We start from the raw sequence: 19894 nt of genomic DNA on the forward strand, positions 1-19894 counted from the left end.
AGTATATTAAGGAATTCCCAATGCTAGCCCATGAGAGAAGTAGGCCTCAAAGTTGTGGAAAATGAATTTGTGTCATTGTTACTCCCAGGACATGTGAAATTTAAAAGTACATGCCCTGTCATTTATGTACACAGAAAGCTGTCCTTATGGCAACCTAGGGCCTACCTTAGGGGAGATTGTGTAATACAAGGGGAGTTTAGGGCTTGGCAAGTAGTTTTAAATGCCAAGTCAAATTGGCAATAAATTACACACACAGGTCATGCAATGGCAGCAATATCAGGCCTGAGATATGTTAGAGAGGCTACTTGTGTGGGTGGCACAATCAGTGCAGCAGGACCACTAGTAGCATTTAGGTTACAAGCCCTGGGCATATGGTTTACCACTTTACAAGTGACTTACAAGTAAACTAAATATGTCAATTGGGTATACACTAATATCATCATGTTTAGGGGAGAAGCACACGCACTTTAGCACTGGTCAGCAGTGGTGAAGTGCTCAGAGTCCTAAGGCCAACAAAAATATATAGCAAAAGGGGAGGTAAGCAGGCAAAATGTTTGGGGGAAGACCACCCTTAGGAGAACAGGTGTAACATGCGTGTTCCTAGAATAGAGCCAGATCACTTCATTCACCACACATCCCACTCATTTTCCTAAATCTGTAGACTCTATTGGGTTTCTTGAACCTAACTTTATGAGAAGCTGTTTTGATCAAATATAGATTCATTGAACTGGTTTTTAATGCTGAAGCTTTATGATTTCTCTAGAAGGCAGAACTCTTTATGGGTCTTTGAGACCGACACCTTTTTCTTATAATTCTTCAAGTAGAGATTGTCTTTCCGTTCTAGAACATGCCTAATGCACTTTATTGCGCTGTATTGATTACTCATTGATCATTGATTTCTAACAACTGAAATTGATGAATTTAACTTGTAACTTTACTAGAGATTACTAAGAATCTAAATAATAAAACCCTCTAAGTCATAACAAAACTCCCTTCTTTGCCTGATGTAGAAAGTACATCACATTAAATTATCATAATTTCTATCTCAATCTGATCGAAAACAATGGAAAAGATTGAGCCTGAGTCGAGAAATAAGACAAACGGGGATTAGCAACTAAGATTCTGTTTGAAATCATCCGCTCTCTAGCAATAATAACGACGATCGTAATAATAATAATAATATTGATAATGATAATAATTTCTAGTTTTTATGCATGATTTCATGCCACACTAATAGTTTGTTATCCTTATGTCCTTCATCCACGTCGCAGTCAATTACTCGTGAAGTGGACCCACTTCGCTGACAGGACCAAAAACAGAAAGTAGGATGGACTTGCACTAATTCCTTCCCTTTGAGTTGATATAGGACATGGCCAATCACCTTCCACTTCCTTCTTTTTTTTCTGTTCTGAGACGAGGATGTAGGAGGTAGATTTTTTGTGCTTCAAATGGTGGAAGTAGACTTTGCCCATGCTTGTTGTTTTTTGATTAGCTATGCTCTTTGTATTTAAGGGAAGCGCCGGCATCAGGTAAGGTACTGTGTCATTCGCTACATGGTTGTTTGTGGCACTTCGAGCCTGTGCTTTGTGTGCTGCCGCTATGTGTAAACACTCTTAAGAAATATAGACACTTGGCCTCTTCTTCCAGCAGTGATTCCTTCTCTAGGTTCAGTTCTCCTATCAGGAAGTGACCTAGAAGGACAAGGTCTCCTCGGGGGGGGGGGGGGCGGGGGAGGGTGATGCACTTGCTGAAAAGGTTAAGGGAATGTTGTCAAAAACCTTGGGGAAGCTGAAGAGAGGGTCCAAAAATGTGGACAAGTCCTGAGCAGACTCCTGTCTACCAGGGTCAGAAGACTGTATGAAGGATGCCTCTACTCCCTCCGAACTTAAAAGTAAATATATTGACAAAGACTTATTGCCTGAGATCTTGTCCAGCGTGCGTTCAAATATGGGGTTTTCTTCTGTGGTATTACCTTCCACTTCTACAGGACCGGTTTTGCAGCAATTTGTCACTGCCCAGACGCCCTTTCTTCATGTTCATCAGCATGTGATGGATGTTGTTCTCTGAGAATAAAATGATCCCGGCAGGATTGTGGTCCTTAGGTTTATGACTAGGCTTTTCCCTCTAGAAGATACTGACAATACGTTTCTGGACTCTGTCTCTATGGATTCCTTGGTGGCCAGCCTTGTGGGCCATACCTCGATGGTTGAGGAGAATATGATTACAAATCCAGTTGACAAGAAGATAGAGTCAGCCCTTCAGAAATCCTATACAGGTTCCAACCTGGCTTTGAGAGCTGGTATGTATGGTGCCTATATTGCCCATTCTTTGCTGGTGGACTTTAAAGAACTGTTTAAGGCCATTCAGGAGGGCGATGAGTGTCCCAGCCTTATTGAAAGCCTTGAGAAGCAAGCTGAATTTTTGTCAAGACATTTCTTTTGATGTGGTGCATGCAGCATCTCTTGCTGAAGGATATACTATTGCAGCAAGATGGAATATCCTTCTTAGAGACTGGCATATGAATTATGTTTATTTGAAGGGGTGAGACTTTTTGGATGGGAGCTGGATGAAAAATTGAATAGAATCTTTAAAGAAAGGAAACATTCTTCCTCTTTTCAGCAATCTGCATCAACTTCATCCATCCCTTTGCAAGCCAAGCCATCAAAGGCTTTTATACAGTCTTTCAGATGCCAGTATACTCTAGTTTAAAAGAGTCAAAAGAGGGAAGCCCTTTGACCAAAGGGTGGTAGTAAGAGTAAATCTCAGTCGGGCGCCTGTAAGCGCAAGTTCTGACTATGCCAAAGATGGCCTAGATTGGTCAGCGGGAGATTGAATTGCTCATTTACGGGCTGCATGGGAACTCTCTACCTCGGATTCTTGGGTCCTCCAGGTAGTGCAATCAGGCTACAAAACAGAGTTTCTCTCCACTCCTCTGGACTCTAGGACCATTGCTATGTGAGAGCCTTAGTTGCAGTAGCAAATTGGAGGCAACTCTATGGGACTTCTCGTCTCAAGGCCTTTGGTCCCTGTTCAGAGGTGTTAGTCCTCCAAATGGAGGGAGCTATCAGCTATATGGTTAACCCTGCTATTCTTCAAACAAGATCTGGTGAATAGTCATGTGTTGGGGAGGTTGGACAACCATGTAGCTATGGCTTATATCAACAGACACGGAGGGTCGAAGTCCTCCTCTCTTAATCAGGTGGCAGTAGTTAGTTGGTGGAGCTGAGTCCTGGCCCCTCCCTAACCAATGGGGTAAATGTTCTCAGGGTTTATCCTGCCGACTTCTGCAGTGGTTCCTGTTTGCCCTACTGCAAACAATCTTACAATGTCCCTACTACCAAAATCCAGGAGGGGGAAACCCTTCTCGCCTTGTGCAGAGTCTGGGTTATCACCCAGAGGTGAGGCCAGGATAATGAGCATTCCCCCTCTTCTGTGCTCCCTTCAAACCAGTTCTGGATCCAGCTTTATCACCACTAGACTTGATCCCTGCCTGAGCTTGGAAACAAAAGTTGAGCCTTTCAAAGCATACCCTAACATTTGATTGTCACAGGAGAGACCCCTTTGAAGTAAATCAGGCTCCAACAGGTCTTCCTGTCAGGGAAGAAAAACACCTCCCTACACCCAAGCTATTGTCTATGCTCCATGAACATGTTTCTCACCTCATCGGGGCTAATCAACAACTGCTGCTGGAGAGCTAATACAGATAAGCCTCCAGGAGCTTCAGACAGAGAGATGGCAATTTTCTAAACGTTTCTTTTCCTTAATATTTATTAAAGATTCATATTCACTATTACGTTCAGCTTTTAATAAATGTTAGAATGACTATTTCTATCTGGTCCCAGTCCAGAGACAGCAGAATTAATATTTATTCTATCTTCCATTATTTTGTGGGTGCACAAACTAGTCTTCCTACAGTGTAAAAAGTTTTTGGGTGCTAGTTACTGTATGGACGTGTTTGTGGAGATATCCAAACAAAATTAGCACAAATATGCATCATATCTTCCTAACGCCAGTGGTAGCTCCTTTAACTCCGGCAATAAAAAAATATTTCAGGTAGACATTTTGACAGAGTGGACTGTTTGGGTAATTTTATTAACACAAAACTGCGCACAGAATTCAAGCAGCAATTATTTCAGTGGAGGCAACCAGAAAATATGGTGAAGGAGGTAGCTACTACCTTTTTGTACAACCAGTGTGAGTTTCAACCTTTTATTTAACTTTTAACAGGTATTTTGCAGGAACCGTAATAGAAGAAGACCATGACATTTTTGTGGTTTCCGGATATATTTATTTTTGCTTGTTGGCGATTGTAGTATAATGTTGTTGTTTATTAACGTATTTGTTTTTTGCCTGCCATCACCTCTCATAGGATCTCCATGGATCCTGGAGGGACACCAAGTTGCCTTTTGCTGTGTCCATCAAAAAATATGTTGTCTACTCATGGGTATACTATTGTGAAGCATTTATGACGATAAATTGTTTTGCACTGGCTAGATTGCTCAAGATTTACTGACTTCCTGCTTCATGTTATTGCCTGAGTTGAACAAGACATCACACACAATACTGAGACAGAGAAATGTACAAATTAGTCTGATGGTGACACCAGAGTCTTAGTCTAATGTTTATGCTTATGCTAAGTGCTAATCCATAACAAATATGGTTCCCAAAGGAGGTTCCTGCAATGAAAGTGACCAGTGAGGAGAAGAAGAAGTTTGTTGCCAGTGTCACCACTGTCATCAAGCCCACTTCATTTTTCCAGAAATGCAACATACCTGTTGCAGGAAGAGGCTGGGAGGAGGATCACAGCTAGATCGATGGAGCCACCAACAAAACCTAAGCCCATGTCTCTTAGCACTGCAGTCATGGAAAATAGAAATGCCCCATCAGCCAATTAAATATTCACTGGGCAGTCAAGAATAGGAACCACAAACTGCAACAGCTGATATTCAGGTCCTAGGAACAGAGCAGCAAGTTGAGCTTTCTGCAGAGGAGGATTTTGACGTGACAGCTCTGCCACTGTTCCAGCCCCAGCAAGGAAAGAAAAAGCAGTCCCCCATCTTCTCCAAGCACCCCTTCTGATGATATGGATTGAAACCCAACTGAAACCGCCACGAGAGACAAGGGAATAGCCCCTGAAGTGCATGCACAAAAGGGGGACTCTGGGATTTTTTTCACCAGGTCCAGTATACAAGCCCAGCAATAGATAAATACAAGAAGGTTATGCTGTTCCTGAAAGGCCTTGAAAGTGGGGAAGGTGATGATGATTATTCTTAATGTGGAGAGTGGCACAGAGGAAGTATGGCTCACCACTATTCAACCTACTCTTAGTCATGTAATTCGACCAACACTGCCTGCATCTGTCTTTTCTAGACCTCAAAAACCTACAGCAACCACCACTCCCACTGCAGTCACTGCACACCCTAGGGAAAGGCCAACAGAAATGCCCAGCTCCATCTCAAAAAGTTCTTGAAGCACTGGCATTCTAAGAAATGTTTCCTTCCCAGTTTAGAACTTCTTTACAGTCTGGTCATATTAGGATGTCTGTGTCATGTGAAGCAATCTGCTACTATAGATATGGTGTGCAGTCAGCAGCCTCATCAAACTCAAAGTGGCCCAAGCTACAGAGGGATATTGTCACCCCAAAGTACCCCAGCAGCCTACCTGCTCCTGGTAGGGCACTACTACCAGAGGTAAAACAAAGTGGTGCCACTGTTCTTTGCTCCCTGGGTTACCATGATGCACAACAACTCTCTAAATAGCTGGAGTGTTCCAGCATTGTATAAAACACCTCTTGATGCACATTTTGAAGATGAAAACATTGGATTCCAATATTTGTTCCAACTACCCTCCAATTTCTCTGCTCCCATTTTTTCAGCCTACATCTTGGAAAATGCGGTTAATAAGCAATTAGTCACACACTGTGAAGAGAATGATGTGTATGATAAACATCAGTCTGGTTTTAAATCTTGCTTTAGCAGAGAAACTGTTAACAGCTGTTACTAATCAACTCAGAATGACTCTAGATGCTAGGAATTCGGCAGCTCTTATATTTCTTGACCTGTCGTCTGCGTCAGACACAGTCTCACATACTACATTATTTAAAAGGCTTACTACCTTTGGCCTAAAGGACAAGCCACTTGCATGGTTTGAATCCTTGAGGTGAAAAGAACTCAGGTGGTGCAAATGGCACCCTTACAGTCTGCCTTTAAGGACATTACCTGTGGGGTGTCAAAGGGATCTGATCTCAGTCCAACCTTTTCAAATCATATGTGCACCCCCCGCAGACTTCATTACGCGCTTTAGATCTAAATTATATGGGTATGCGGATGATATCCAAATTATCATCCGCATGGAAGGCTTACATTTTAATTCTTCAGGAGCAATTCAGGGGCTGCATGGTTAGTTTGGCCAGTTGGAGGAATAGCAACTCTCTCTTTTGGGAACCCTCCATCTAGTCTCGTGATCGGTGCCCTCATTCTTTGGGTGAATGCCAGGCACCTGCAACTTCAGCTAGGAATTTAGGAGTTTTATTTGACAACAGTCTCTCATTTGAGTTGTCCATTCTTAAATCGATTTAAGAAAAACAAGGATGCCCCAATACGTGAACCTGGGGTGAAATATGCGGTAAAAAAACAATGGTTCGGGTATAGCCAAAAGGTCCAATAATAAAGTGATCCTAAGGAGAGCACTTATGGTTAGACAGTTGAAGATTAATTATTAATTATTTTAAAGGAGCAAAAAAATTAATAATGTACATAGGGACATAAGTCAGTTCATGTGAAACATTTATTTCCACAACAATAGAATTCAGGTGCTCACACAATAAGTAAAAGAGGCGTGACGTGCAGAGTGATGGTGAAGTTTAAAATAACGGCATTGCATTGACAACAATAGTGTAAAACTCCTCAAGCAACTTTATAGGTTAGGAAGAGTTTTGTTGTAAAGGGTCAATGGCGTTTCATCATCAGGACATATAACGGGTGAGCAAGCAGAATTGATGCAATTATTCGTAGCGCAAGGAAGAGCAATTGAGGTCTTCAGAAAACAGCTTGGGAAAGTCTTGGGAGAGGAGCTCAGCACGTCATGTGGAGCTCCTCTCCCAAGACTTTCCAAATATGAACTGGGAGTGACTTTAACTAAACATATTGGCAGCAAATCGTTAAGCGCAACTTGTACAGCTGACCCTGCCTTTCAAGTTTACACACATGTGATATTCTCACGCCCGTACCTTCAGCAAATTAATCTGGGTGAATTCGTCTACCTTCAGCTGTTTTTTGAAGCCCTCAATTGCTCTTCCTTGCGCTACGAATAATTGCATCAATTCTGCTTGGCGAGGTCTGCAGAACTAAGGTTCCTCTTGGGTACGTGGAAGGATACTCTCTCGTTGAGGTATTTGGGTCCGATGTTGTGGAGTGATTTGTAGGCGTGGGTGAGCAGTTTGAAGGTTACTCTCTGCTCGACAGGGAGCCAGTGGAGGTCACGTAGGTGTTGGGTCATGTGTTCGTGCCGTGGTGTTCCAAGGATGAGTCTGGCTGCAGCGTTCTGGATGGTTTGGAGCTTGTGGAGAAGGGATTTTTTGATTCCGGCGAAGAGGGTGTTGCCGTAGTCCAGTCTGCTGGTTATGAGAGCATGGGTGATGGTTTTTCTGCATCCTGGGGGTATCCATTTGCAGGTCTTGCGGAGGATCTGAAGGCAATTGAAGCTGGTGGAGTTGATGGAGTTGATCTGGCGGGTCATGGTGAGGGAGGAGTCGAAGATGATGCAGAGGTTCCGTGCGTGGTCTGTCGGGGTGGATGGACTCCCGAGGGTGGAGGACCACCAGGTGTTGTCCCAGGCAGAGGTGGAGGGTCCTAGGATGAGGACCTCTGTCTTCTCCAAGTTGAGCTTCTGAGCTCCAGCCATCTGCTATTCATCCAGGTGGCTACGTCCCTCATTCCTTCTTGGAAGCAGTGTCTGGTGTCTTCAGGGTTCTTTGTGAGGGAGAGGATGAGCTGGGTGTCATCGGCGTATGATACCATGCTAAGCCTGTGTTGTCGGACGATGGCGGCGCGGGGGCCATGTAAATGTTGAAGAGCGTGGGGCTGTGCGATGATCCTTGGGGTACTCCGCAGTTAATCTGTGTGGATTCGGAGATGAATAGAGGGAGTCTGATCCTCTGGGTTCTGCTGGAGAGAACTGATTGGATCCAGGAGAGGGCAGTTCCTCATATCCCAACATCGTGGAGTCTGGCTGTGAGAGTGCGATGTGAGACAGTGTCGAAGGCTGCAGAGAGGTCTAGTAGGATGAGGGCTGCGGTGTCTCCCTAGTCTAGCATGCGGATGTTGTCGGTGGCAGCGAGGAGGGCCGTCTCGATGAAGGCTGTCAGCTGGGTATTTACGGATCTCTCAGTAGCTGCGAAAGGGAGGAGAGAGATGGGCCGGTAGTTTTTCAGGTCTGCCGGGTCGGCCGTGGGCTTCTTGAGGAGGGGTTTGACCTCCGCCCTCTTCTATTCATCGGGGAAGATTCTGGATTCGAAAGAGGCATTGATGGTGCATCCTAGTTTGGATGTGATGGCGGCGGCGGCCCTGTGGTAGATGTGCGGTGGGCAAGGGTCCATGGGGGTTCCTGAGTGGGTGTTCTTCATGGTAACAGTGGTATGTTCGACGGTGGCCGGATTTCAGGTTGTGATTATCGGCTCTGTGTTAGTGGCGAGAGGGGGGGTGTCCGGGGGCTGTTCGCTGAAGTTGTCGTAGAGGGCCTTGATCTTCAGATGGAAGTAGGAGCAGAGCTGGTTGCAGAGTTCCTGGGATGGTGTGATGTCCGTGGCTTCGCTGGGGGGTTTGGTGAGTTGCTGTATGACGTTGAAGAGTTCTTTAGTGTTAGTCGCGTTGGTGTGGATCTTGTTCTTGATGAAAGTCCGCTTGGTGTCTCTTAGGCGCTGGTGGTATTCCTTCAGGGCATCCCGGTAGCTGTTCAGGTCTTCTGTGGTTTTCCGGTTTCGCCAGGTGTTCTCAAGTCGTCTGCAGGGGCGCCTTGCTGTTTGGAGTTCGGTGGTGAACCAGGTGACTTTCAGGGGTCATTGTTTGCTGGGGTGGTGGACGAGTGCGAGCTTGTCGGCGCAGCTGGAGATCCAGCTGTGAAATTTCTTGGCTGCAGAGTTGACGTCGGTGATGGCGAAGGGTGGGTCTAGGAGGAGGGTGGTGTTGAGGTGTTCCTCTGTGATCTTGCTCCAGTTCCAAAGAGATGGGAGTGGGGGGGTTTGGGTCCGGTGGAAGTGTTGAAGGTGAAGTGTACGCAGTGGTGGTCCATCCAGGGGGGCTGTGCGGTATGGCTGAACTGGATGTTCATCCCACCTGCTAAGATGGGGTTGAGGGTGTATCCTTCTCTGTGCGTGGTGGTGGTGACAAGCTGCTTCAGTCCGAGGTTGGAGAGGTTGTCGAGGAGGGTGATGGAGTCAGGGTCGCTGCGGTTGTCAAGGTGGAAATTAAGGTCTACAAGTAGAATGTAGTCTGTGGATGTGATGCTGTGGGGTGCGACAAGGTCGGCAATGGTGGTTGCAGACTGGGTGCATGGACCGGAGGGTCTGTAGGCGATGCTACCCCGTAGCATGGTCCTGGGGTTGGTCTGGATCTGGAAGTGGAGGTGTTCTGTGCTGGAGTGGGGGTCGCTCATGTTGGAGGTGGAGAGTCGAAGGGAGGTCTTGTGAGCTATGGTGAGTCCTCCTCCAGGGCGGTGGGGGCTGTCCCTTCTCTGGATCTTGTAACCTTCGGGGATGGCGGTGGCGATGTCTGAGATGTTAGACGTTAGACGTTAGTCCAGGTTTCGGTGAGGAAGAATACGTTAGGCGAGAGGGTGTCGAGCAGGTCCCATATCTCTAAGGCATGTCTGTGTAGGGAGCGTACATTGAGGCGGATGCATGTCAGGGTGCCAGTGGTGCGGGAGTCGGGCGAATTTTCGGCAGTCTTGGGGGCGCAGTTGAGGGTGAAGGATCGTCGGCACTGTATGCAGGAGAACTGTCCTTGGGTGGTGTTCGGTGTTGCTCTTTGGCACTCGTTGTGTCCTACGGGTTGAGTGCGTGGAGGGCGGCAATGTAGTATCGGCGGGGTTCCGGAGATCCAGGGCTCCTGGCGCTGGCCGCGGTCGGGTCGTGGACGGGCACAGATGGGCTTGCCTTAGGTGTGCCTTCGGCGTGACCGCGCAGCGGCTGCCATTAAGTAGGGGAGGGGGGCGGGACTGGGGTAGGGAGGTGGAAGCGGGGGCTGTGTCAGGGAAAGGGGCCACAGGGGCAGCAGCGGCGGGAAAGGCTGACTTCCAAATAAAGCGAGAAGTCAAAAATTAAAGCAGGAAGGCTGAAACACAAAATTAAAGCGTGAAATGTATACAATTAACAAAAAACAAAAATAGCGCAAGGATTAACCTGCCTCCCAGGAAGAAAACAAGGGGAGCAGTAAAAAGAGCATTTGCCCGTGTGAACCGAGAATACTGGAGGGCTCAAGAGCTGAGGCGAGGTGTTGCTGCACGCGGAACGAACTGCTGGGGAGAGTGCTTGCCTGGACCGATGGACTAGGTTTCACACACGCTCCCCCGCAGCGGCCCCCATTAAGTAGGGGAGGGGGGCGGGACTGGGGTAAGGTGGCAGGAGCGGGGGCTGTGTCAGGGGAGAGGCTGCAGGGGCAGCAGCGGCGGGAAAGGCTGACTTCCAAATAAAGCAAGAAGTCAAATATTAAAGCAGGAAGGCTGAAACACAAAATTAAAGCGTGAAATGTATACAATTAACAAAAAACAAAAATAGCGCAAGGATTAACCTGCCTCCCACGAAGAAGACAAGGGGAGCAGTAATAAGAGCTGAGGCAGGCGGGCGGCCTGCCAACGCGAGCCCAGAAGACAGGAGGACTCAAAAGCTGAGGTAAGGTGGTGCTGCAAGCGGAGCTGCTAGGGAGAGTGCTGGCCTGGGCCGAAGGAATGGAACGGTTTTCAAGTAGCTCTGATTCAAGACCAAGAAATTTCAGTACATGATTAAAGTGAATGGGCATCGTAATGTGCAAAGGATTTGACTCTTCGAGAGGTATTATCATACATGCTCGATGGATGACTGAAGAAGGACTCCTTGAATGCCTCTATAAAAACCTTTTGGGAGTTGAGATTTGAATTGGCAGTGGAGGAAGGTACCTTAACCAGAGGGAAAAGGATTACTCCTCCTGAAGATTTACGTAGCATGATTGTGGAGTTGTGCCATGAAGGTCATTCAGGCATTGTCAGAACCAAGTCTAGTATCAAGAGATTATACTGGTGACCTAGGATGGCTTTTGTGTGGAAAGAGTTGTGCAGGGGTGCAGTGCGTGTGCTTCTGCTGATAAATTCTTGTAAATCTTTCGCCCTCCCGGGAGTGAAGGATTTCACCCTAAGGATTCTTGGGAGATAGTGGCCATAGAGACATTATGGGACCTACTGGGGAATTGCGTCAGTATGTAATTGTACTGATAGATTTATTTTCAAGATAGCCTGTAGTCAAGGTTGTTGGAATTGCGGATACTGACTATGTTGGAATTTTTAGATGAAGTGTTTACTTCTGAAGGTATGTGTGTGTCCACTGTCTGTGAAAATGGGTTACTATATTTATCAAACAGGACCAAGGCATATTTTAGAAAGTTGGGAATAAAACACAGAACCACACCCTTATACAACCTGAGTGGGAATTGAATGGTGGAAAGGTTTAACCATGTTCTGAAAGGCACCATTTAATTGTCTATTAAGAGCAACCAGGATTGGATCACTCAGTTAGGCAAGACTGTATAGGCGTACTGGGTCACATGCAATGACGCAACGGTTGTATCCCCTTTTATAATGAGGGGTAGATAGCCAAGTTCTAAGTATACCCCGAGTTGGTTGTTCTCCATGAGGGAAGAATCATGGTCTTTGGATGAAGTGCGGAACCATATGGAAGTTGTGTGTGATAAAAGTGAAGAATAGGTTAGAGTCAATACTTTGAATCAGAAGAAGTTGTGGACATTTTGCCGAATGCTCTAGGATTGAGGGGTGGAAAAGTGTGGAATTTGAACAGGATTGTTATGGGCAGGAAGGTTGGTTTTAATATTGATGGGGAGTTTGACTGGTTGCAAAAGGACGTTGGGAAGAATGGTGGAGATATGATAAATCATGAACATATGCTACAAGGACAGAGTACTCAGGTAACCAGAGGAGATGGTGAGGGAGAAATTATTCAGGATGATTCATCATATGCAACAAATAATAGTAACACTGTGCCAGCTCAGGAACACAAAGGTACTAGTTCATTTAGGACTGACAGGACCAGGTCACTGACAAATGAGGATTCCATATCTGAACATTCTGTGAGAAGAAGGAAGGGTCTAGGTCGGTTGAAGGATTACATTGTTAGTAATAAATAAGTAATCCTCTTAGCCAATTTTTCAGGAATTATATTGTGGCACAGGTCTGTGGAATTTATACAGTTAGTTCATTGCCCTTGCTCCCGTTTTGTATTCAAACTGTTTTGTTGATTGTATATTTTATGGGGTTCTTTCCCATTTCATTTTTTTTTCATTCTTACTGTTATGTGCTTTTGGTGGAAAGGACTGGGATGTGTTATGTTGTCATGTTGCTTAGTAACTTGGAATGTTACTAAGCATGACACTTTTGCAAAGTTACTCTGCACAATCTTGGAATGTGTCTGTTCAAGGATGTAACTGTTCTAGGGGAGTTGGAGGTGGACACGCTGGGAGATGGTTGTGTCTACCTGTGCTTCTCGGCTGCAATAAAGGAAATGGCAAATAAGTGCATTGCTTTCTTCATAACAGAGAGGAAGAAGAGGGAGGAGGAGAGGGGTAAGGAAGGGAGAGGAGGAGAAAAGTAGGGGAGAGAGGGTAGGAGAGTGGAAAGGAGAATGAGGAGGAGAGGGGAGAGGAGGAGAGGGAAAAGGAGGGGCAAGGAGGAGAGGGGAATAGAAGGAAGAGGAGGAGAAGGGAGGTAAAAAGAAAGATAAGGTAAAAAGAAAGGTAAGGTAAAAAGGAAAGGAAAGGTAAAATGGTGTCACAACAAGCAACCATCAAGGCTATGTTCACCAAGGAGTCGCCGTACCATTGAACCCTTGAGAAAGTCTATTTATACAACTGGGAGCTTGCAAAAATGTTAGCGATTGACTTCCTCCTTTTTTCTTTCATGGATTGAGAAAAAAGGTTTCTTTAATTTGTGGAGACCCTCTGCCCAAAAATGGAAGTTTTCATGTTGGACCTATTTTTCCACTATCGCTCTGCCAGTGCTGCACATCAAGTACTACAATTGGCTGGCAGTGCTATGAAGGTAAGTGCTGTTCAGTCCATCCACCTCACCATAAACATGTGAACCCGTTGTCAAGAAACAGACTACATGTGCATTACTGCACACTGGATCTCCATCAAGGGAGTGAAGCAATGGCTAAGTGCTGGTTTCACCGCTGATGATGATTTTTGGGGCATGCAGCGGCATGATCACACACAACTGTCATCATCATGGACAAAATGTAATGCTACAGTCTACAAATGAGTTTAACTCAGAGGTCCCAGCACTGAATTTGTTGCCCTGACATTGGCAGTAAGACTGTTAAAGCCATGGTGAGGGCAGGTTACTTCAGTGCCCTGTGTTTAGCATACTGCATAAACCTACTTGTGCAAAAGTTCCTCAAAACATACGCAGCCGGAGACATACTGGTCACTTGTCAAAGAATTGTCATTCATTTTATTATTTTGTACAGAGCCTGGCAGCAGCTCAGGATATATTCAACGTGTAGGCTTTCCTTTTTTCAGTTTCTATTTTTGGTAAATTCTGGTGGGGTTTTTTCAGTGTTTTCAAGTGATTTCAATACCTTAAAAAAACAGTAGTTATCAGTGGTTACACATTTTCGCGCCATTAAAAACTACAGAAACAGTGTTTTTCCGGTGTCTATGGAACGTTTTGCTTTTTTTATTGCTTGCTTTCAGCACTGATAGCGCATGGTATATAGACAATATTAGAATAGTGTATATGAGGTCCAAATAGATTTTTGCAAATTAAACTTATTGCAGTACACTATACAATACTTCTTCAGTGAGTCTTTGGTCATGTACTTCACTCTTTCCTTCCCATGTAAACTTCTGTGAAAAGGCCCTCTCAACATTGGCACTGGAGATTGGCAACGCCATAACAGCCAGTATTCAATTTGGTAACTCTGGATACTGACATAGCTTTTCATGCCAATACTGGTTCACTTGAAGATTGTGATTCTCAGGGCAGGTTCTGCAACATTTACGCAAATCTGGGTGCTTATGCCCTCAGAGTTATTGAAGCAGTCAAAAATGAAGCAGCACTTTTGAAACTACGGAGGAAATTCCCCCTTACGGAAGGGATCAAGAACAGAGTACCACAGTGAGGTTTCATTGACTTCAAATGCCATTGGTGGTGAAGGGACATTTCTATACATCATTGCAAGCCATTTCTCATACATTGTAAAATAAAAGTTCCTGAATTGCTCTTCACCCTTGCTTTGCTTACCAAGCCGCAAGCACTCTAGCATGGAACATGTTGTAGTGCCAAAGTCACTAAAGGTGTCACCCAGCCTACTCTCAAGGAGATGTTTCACATCTACACCAAATATGCTGAACACTTGTCAGCCAAGGGTGTTTTGAGACTCTTGTTTTTTTTATTATGTCCACTTCAGCAGTTATGTTTTCCTGTAAAAATCTGAGAATGCAGTAGAGTGTACTTTTTTCAAATCACTATCAATATGTGACCAAAGATCCTCACATTTCTCGTCTTTGGCATCATCACTCAGCAAATATTCTGTAAATGGTTGCCACATGGATAATATAGCATTCATAGCCCTTTGGACTGAGAACCATCAGCTAAGGGACACAGTTGAGATGACTCTTTCTTTGATGCCACACAAAGCACAAAATGATAAATATCTGTGTTTTAGTTCCTGTGCATGGGAAAACAAAATGGACTAAAAAGTCAATAGCATTCCTCATTAACTCCGAAGATTGTAAAGATGCTTTCAGCATACCATCTTACAAGTGGCAAGGATTTCTTACAGGGAAGCACTTCAGCTCAGTTATTAATTTTGACAGGTCATCACACAACTTTTTCATATACGTAGATGAATCACTTCAAATACAAACAATATCACTCTAATCTTTGTTGAACTTGGAACAAACCTTTTTTGCAGAACATTCCAAGTGACACTGCGTTCCATGATTTCCAAAAGTCTGGTGTCATGTTTTAACCTCTATCCCAGATGCTTGGTGATAGCGCTCTTTTCACATATACTTGTCACTATACCTTGCATTGAATGTTTTAAAGCCTGAGGTGTTCGCAATTTGCCTACTATCAATACTGACTCACTAGAAACTGGGGGCTGATGTATTAAGGGTTTTTACCCATTCTCTGTGGGTAAGTGCGATGACACATATTAGGAAAGATTCTTATGAAACCAGCTATTTTACCTATTAGTGAAAGAATCGAACACAGCCAAAATATCAAATATGATTTTGATATTTCCTGATTCTATATAGTTTATAAAATAATTAAATACGACCTAAAATATGCATCTAAACCCTGCATCTTTAGACCAAAGACCACAAAACTGAAAAAAAAAAAGGAAGAAGAAACAATATTATAGGGGCATCCCTAAACAACAAAACTCAAGCAGAATAATGTTAGCCCAGACTTTCTTACTGCTAGCATGTGCAACAAAGTTACATTGTATTGGCCCCTTTAGGAAGAAAAAAAAGGACTCTTTTACTCTCTTTTTCCTTTCTTTGAATGGCATTTAATTTGTGATTGTGCAGGTGTTTTTTCAGTGTTTATATGTTTTCACTGGTGAGGGCTATTTCTCTTTCAGTGGGGTTTTATCAGTTATTATAGGTTTAAACCTAAAACCGGACAGCCTATCAACGTGCTAGTAGAGCCATCATAACACCTGTTTGAGCAGTGCAAGTCTATAAATGATTATGTCATTCAGAGAGGGACGAAACTGCCAAAGCCATGACAATGGAGGTGGATCAGTGGGGGCTAGTGGAGTGTCTAATTCAAATGCTACTTCTTTTAGAGAGGATGACACAGGAAGTCAGAGAGGAGGAAATAACATTGATCCACGCAATTCTGCTGTTGCACTGCTGCAGGACCATTTTGAGAAGGTGCAACAAACATTTACCAATGTCAATAAAATAGCAGCTGCTTTGTTGAAAAGCTTAATCTTTCACCTGAACACAAATTAAAGGCTGCAAAACAGATTGTGTTGTTTTAAAAGTAAATCTATGTCAAGATGCTGGATCCACGGTGCAAAAATGCACTGTCCACTTTCATTTCCTTTATAGAATTAGGTATCTCAATTCACTAGACATGGCTCATCAGGAAACCGGGTGTTCTATAAGAAGGACTCTTAATTTGAGGCCAGGGCAGAACTGAAGTGCAGCCTTCGCTCTCCTGAGAAGGAGGTGCTATTTGTTCCTATAACCCACAAAAAGAGAAGGACTAACAAGAAGCCCACCAGAGAGACTATACTTTATATCTCTGGCCCAAGAAAGAAGATAAAAACAGCAATACACAGAGTTGAGAGAAAAGAATGGGATAGAAAGGAAATCCTTAGATGTTTAAATACTGCCCTCACCCACTAGTTAGTGGCATGCTTCATCATAGGGCCGCTTCTATGCCCAGGTGCAGACCAACACACTGGACGGAGCACAGTTTTTTTTTGGTTTGTGAGGTAAAGAAAAGAAGAAGAAGGAAAAGTATCCCTTCTTGAGGGATCACTTGTGCAGAAAAAGTGTGTTAAAACTACCACAGGAGGTTCTGCCTACATCCCTTTATTGTTGGACCACCTTAGCAGGATTAAAAGCGCGAAATGAGGGGAACCAAGGAGGAGCTACTACTCCATAGTAGATTTGTTAGGGGAGTCAGAGAAGGCTCACTCCCTAGTCTCTCCTTTTGTGATAGCATCTATTTGCTCCTAGCTGGTGCAACAGCAAGCAGCACCATTGCTAGCTAATGCTAACCTGACTACAACAACAGCTTCACTGCCAACCTCTGCAATGGGTTGGTTTCATATGGCAGGACTTGCGTCAATTGCACAGGTGGCAGGCACAGTAATAGCAGCACCATTAGCAATTTAAAAGATGGTCCAAGACTATCAGGACCCATTGACATATTGGCATGGGAAGATGGAAATTGACCAGAACTCAGCAGGTTGACAATTGGGTAGATTTCATGTATGGTAGTCACTGTGTCTTTGGTGTGTATGTTTACTACAACTGAGGCAGTTGTCATAGTCATAAGGACAAGTCTCTTTCCTCAAACCCTGAAGAGATCGATGATGAAATGAAAAAACACTTCATACCAGTATTTCATATTGTGCCCGAGTATGCAATTGTGGATGAGGGCAGTTGGTCTGACATCACAACTCCAGATGATCTCCTTGAATTTATGTACAGCTATACTTTCATGACTAAATACATGACACAGCACCAGAATAGATATGATTGCTTAAAAGATGTAGATATTACCTTTCCAGCTTACTTTGGTTACTGTAAATAAACATAAATGCCCCTGTGTACATGACACAGATAGTCAATTCAAGAAGACACCACAATTTTATGCTGGGACTGACCGCAGTGATATTGAAAAATTCAACCTTTGGTTCAACCGTAGACTTTGGAATGAGCAACACTGTCAGTCTCAAATAGAAGCCTCCATTTTATAAAAAAGACAAAGAAGCCTCCCATCCTTATCCTTTATTTAATTACCATTCTGGCCTGCCTGTGAAGATTTAAAAGACTGCACTGTATTGCACTGCATCCGTAAGGAAGAGAGACATAAGTAAATGGACACCACACTTGGAATAGGCAACTAGCACCAGTTAATGCCAAATGATGATAGTTCATGTGATGACTGGAAGGGAGTGGTAAACTAAACTTGATGTGTAATCTTTGGGTGATCATCACTACGTGCCACTGAGATAGCTTCTTTACTTGATTGTCCTTTTGTTAAATTAAGTCCATCATTAAGTTCTTTTGAGACCCCTCAGTTTATCTAGACTAAACTAACACTCAGTTTCTTTTCACTTTCTTTTTCAAAACGTCAATCTCATTTTAAATGAAAATCTAAAGTACCGTTGACAGAAGCCAGAGGAAGGACCAATGCCTATTTTCTGCAATGTGAAACAAGACGACTGGAAGAGGCATCCCGCAATGGACAGGAAAGAGGTGTGTTGATTACGAAAAAGAAGACTAGTGGCTCAAGTGGTAAACTCTAAGTAGTTGTTGTGCTATGTCACACGCTTGGCACACATCAATATTTTCATTGAATAATCACTAATCATCTGAGTACATGCAGCTGGCTGTTTGTCTGGTTGTCGGGCCTCTGGGTACCATACAGGATTGGCTTTTACTTGAAAGTACACCACTATGCCAGTCTATGCTCCGCCATCTGTTCAAATTTAGTAACTGAACTGTCATTTTCCTTCTTCAACAGATGTGAAGTCACTTGCTGCTTATAGACTTGATGAATGTTATGTTAGTCTCTCTCTCACATTTCCTCTACCCTTCTTCTCTTGAAAACCCTAACCCTCTTCCCTCAGGTTTTGCAATCTATTGTGATGTTAATTTCTATTGTTAACAACTCTCACACCTGGTAGGGCAGATGTGGTTAAAGCTACACAAATTGTTACTGGAGGAGGAGGGTACCACACATTCTAAGCTTGTCCATGACATCTTTCCTACATCCTCCACCATTAATGGACAATAGTTAGAGAAGAAAGGGGAAGGACAATAAGTACAAAACTATTACTGGTGGGAGGATGGGTGCTGTTCAGCCTCATCAAGATATTAAAGTGGTGGGCCATATGGTCGTGGTCAGTTTTACAACACTGAATGCAGAGGGGTGGACTGGAGGAGGTAAGGTAAGTAAGCTACTTAATGTGCAAAGGAGCACAGGTAGTTGAATACTAAAGAAAGGACGAATAGGATGGAAAGTTGGACTTCTGCTTTCTGTTGGGGTGTTAGGCTCAACCTGTGTCATCACTATGTCAGTGGTACTTTGCGTTTGATTAAAGGTGATCCTACACTAGGCAGTAATACCTAGCAGTAAATGAAAACAAAATCGCAACCTTTTATTAACATAAAATGGCAAGTTCCACCCTCTCCTCCCACAACAGGCCCACCCCCTCTCTCTAAACCCTAAAATCCCTGTCCCCAATTGTCCTTTTAACACACTACTCCCACTGCAGGCCCACCCCTTCCTACAGAAATGTGCCCCCATAGCATCCAGTCTCCTTAAAATGTCCTACTGGTTTTCTTGGATTTGGCGCTGGCCCTCTCTCACGTCTTCCTGTCCTTTAAGGAGTTGCTGGTAGAGGGCATTTGTGGCTAGGAGGTGGCAGCTTGGGATCTGACTTAGAGGCAGTGGTGGCAGCCTCCTCATCTGCTTATCCCCAGGACCACAAGCTGGCAGTACCCCACACAATGGTATATGATTTTAGTTTGAACCTAGGCAGTGTGCATGCGCTGTCTGCAAGCCCTGGTGTATTCAGTAAAAGGACTTGAATTCCACCTGCTGCTTACCATAGGCTGACTCACAACGCCCATTGGACTCATAGAGCTTCAGCCCCCCCCCTCATGTGTGTGTCAGCCCGGCTGAGACAGCGTCCCAGGCACACACACAGCTGCACCCAAGTACTTCACAGGTTTTTTAAAAGACCATTTACTTGCTAATGAGGCTTTGTTGTGTTTCCACCCCTTTTTAGAGCCCCTGCATCTCCACTCTGCATATTGCCAGAAGAATCAGCCTCCCCCGAAATTTTTTGTAACCCCCCCCCCCCAAATTTGGCTTTAGTTGCCCCTCTGACTCCAGCATCGCTCTCCTTTGCTGCATCCACATCGGTTCAGGCACC

This window comes from Triturus cristatus, chromosome 11 (genome assembly GCF_964204655.1).
Source record: "Triturus cristatus chromosome 11, aTriCri1.1, whole genome shotgun sequence".
Classification (NCBI taxonomy): Eukaryota; Metazoa; Chordata; class Amphibia; order Caudata; family Salamandridae; genus Triturus; species Triturus cristatus.